We start from the raw sequence: 2,284 nt of genomic DNA, 5'->3' as shown, positions 1-2,284 counted from the left end.
TCAGAACTGGAAAGAGAGGAGCCATTTGGATTTGGGCAGGAAGCAGCCGAGCACAGCTTTGGATCTTTCTTTAGGGAAATCGAGTTATGGATTTATGGTCCCGGTCAAGCTCAGCCCAGCCCCAGCCAGGGGCGGGCTCAGCCGCAGGAGTCCTGGTGGCAGCGGCGGCAGTAGGAGCGGCAGCGGTAGCAGCAGCAGCAGCAGCAGCTTGTTCCTCTGACTCTCTTCGGTGACGGGTATTCTTGGGTGGATAATACGGATTACGTTGTTATTGCTTAAGAATACGCGTAGTCGAGGAGAGTACCAGCGGCAGGCGGGCAGCGGCTGCCCCTCCCAACCCAGCAGCTGGCCTCTAAACGTCCATGGTTACCAAGGTAGCACTTTTTTGATCTTTCTTTTCCTCGGGTGTTTTCGCTCTGGGTCGCGTGTTAGGTGACTCGAATGCCTATCCCACGAGAAAGGCTCTGGGAGCCACACCTCTGCTGACCGGGACTGGAGAATGGGTGCGCGCTGGGGGGCGGAGGGAGAGCCGGAGGGGAGGGGCGAGTAGGGGAAGGGGTCTGTAGAGCCGAGCCATCTGGGCGTTTTGGCGTCCCCCTCCAAGTAGCTGCCTCTTCCCAGAGGAGTGCGTTTGGGAGGGAGAAGCACGGACAGGACGGTTCTCGAAAGTTGTGAATGATCCAAAGGCCTGGAGCAGTTTGGCAGAGTCTCTGGTGTGGAGCTGGGATTACGCAGGGGGTCGTAGGGGGCTGCCTCCGCAGAAAAGGCGTGTTCACGGGCGAAGATGCCCCAGGCAACTGCGGGAGCTCATGACTTCGCGAATCCTGGGACCCTGGGCGGCGCCGAAGCCACACCCCCGACCTTGGATATGGGAGCTGGGGAGGGGGCAGGGGATCCGGCGCTGGGTCCCTGAGGAACTTACAGATTGTAAGTGTGGTGGGTCTTGCAGGAGCCCATATTCTCTTTTTCGGCTTCTCCACGAAGGCATGGAGAAGCAGCATGAGAGCCGGATTGGTTGCGGTGTGGCAAAGAACTGGAACCTTCCTCAAAGCAACTGGGGCAGGCGCTGGTGGCTGTGCAGATCTCCTCTTTCTTTGGGACACCTCTTCAGCGCCAGTTTTCCTACCCTCTCTTCTTTGGATAAATCTCAGACAAACCGAGACATGTTTTCCCCCCCTCAGGTCTGCAGCCAAAGAATGGGAGAAGAAGCGTATTTTTCCCTCCTTCTATTTCCAGTGTTGTTTGTTTCACATATTAAAGGACGATAAAGTAATGCGGATTGATCCCTTCCAGTTAATAAAGAGCACACAGCCGCCATTCTACCCTCTCGAGTAAGCCTGGAAACTCCGAGGGACAAATCACACGTGGCAGGAGTTGAGATGCCCAAGATGGACCTAGAAGAGATGCCCGATGGTGGATGGCACTGGCTGAGGCTCGAACTCTCGGCTCTCAGGGTAGCTGACCACGCAGTTCTGGAACTTGCCTTTCCCTCTTCTGAAGCACGAAGGCCTGCCGGGTGACAGCGCTTCCAGTATCAAAGTATCAAAGGAGAAAGAGCAAGGAGCAAGAACGTTCCAGACGTCCAGATGATTCCAAGCCCAGGTATTTTTCCGACAGAGTGTCCATTTCTTGTGCAGAGTCCACGAAAATGGAATTTCTGAGAAGTGGAAGTTCCTAAAGATGAAGAATTGCCCGAAGTCTGGGAAGGTCTCTGAAGCTGCGCCCCGGGACCAGGGGCCATCTCTGAGCCAGGCTGAATGAAGCCCCACCACTTGCGCCCGCTGGAGGCCAGGCCTTTCCTGGGCGCCTGGAGCATCAGATCGCCTTGACTCTCGCCCACCAGAGCAGTGCTGAAACCTGGAGTCTCTCAGGAGAGAGATAGCTCAAAGGAAGTGGGCACACTCACGCCTTCCTATGTAGAATCTAGCTTTTCTTCCAAGTACTTAGGATTCAGGATTCATAGTGAAGGATACTCCATGTCCTTTTCCTCTCAACTCCTTTCCTTATCCCACGCGTGTCAGATTTCAAAATTTACTCTCTCGGAGTATCTACCTTCCTGGCTTTTAGCTTAGGGAAGATTGTTTGCAGAGAAAAATGGGTGGGGCCCTTTTCTGAAGCTCCCTGGGGGCAAGTCCATTTTAAGAATAAGATGAAGAATGAAAACACAGCTGCTTTCCTTGCACTTCACATTCTGTCTCTATCTGCTCTCCTTTCTCTTCCTAGTTCCATGAATTGCCTACCCTCTTTCTTTTGGGAATTCACCAGTTGATGATAAAAGAGTTTT

General features: G+C 53.8%; 1 pseudogene; it reads left to right on the top strand.

The window, feature by feature from the left end:
• The first annotated feature begins 999 nt into the window (after positions 1–999).
• Positions 1,000–1,520, top strand: LOC102869116 (annotated as a pseudogene).
• Positions 1,521–2,284: the final 764 nt, after the last annotated feature.

The sequence above is a fragment of the Elephantulus edwardii genome, unplaced genomic scaffold, assembly GCF_000299155.1.
Source record: "Elephantulus edwardii isolate Elephantulus edwardi_28Jun2011 unplaced genomic scaffold, EleEdw1.0 scaffold00020, whole genome shotgun sequence".
Taxonomy (NCBI): Eukaryota; Metazoa; Chordata; class Mammalia; order Macroscelidea; family Macroscelididae; genus Elephantulus; species Elephantulus edwardii.
This window is presented reverse-complemented; position numbering and strand designations above follow the sequence as displayed.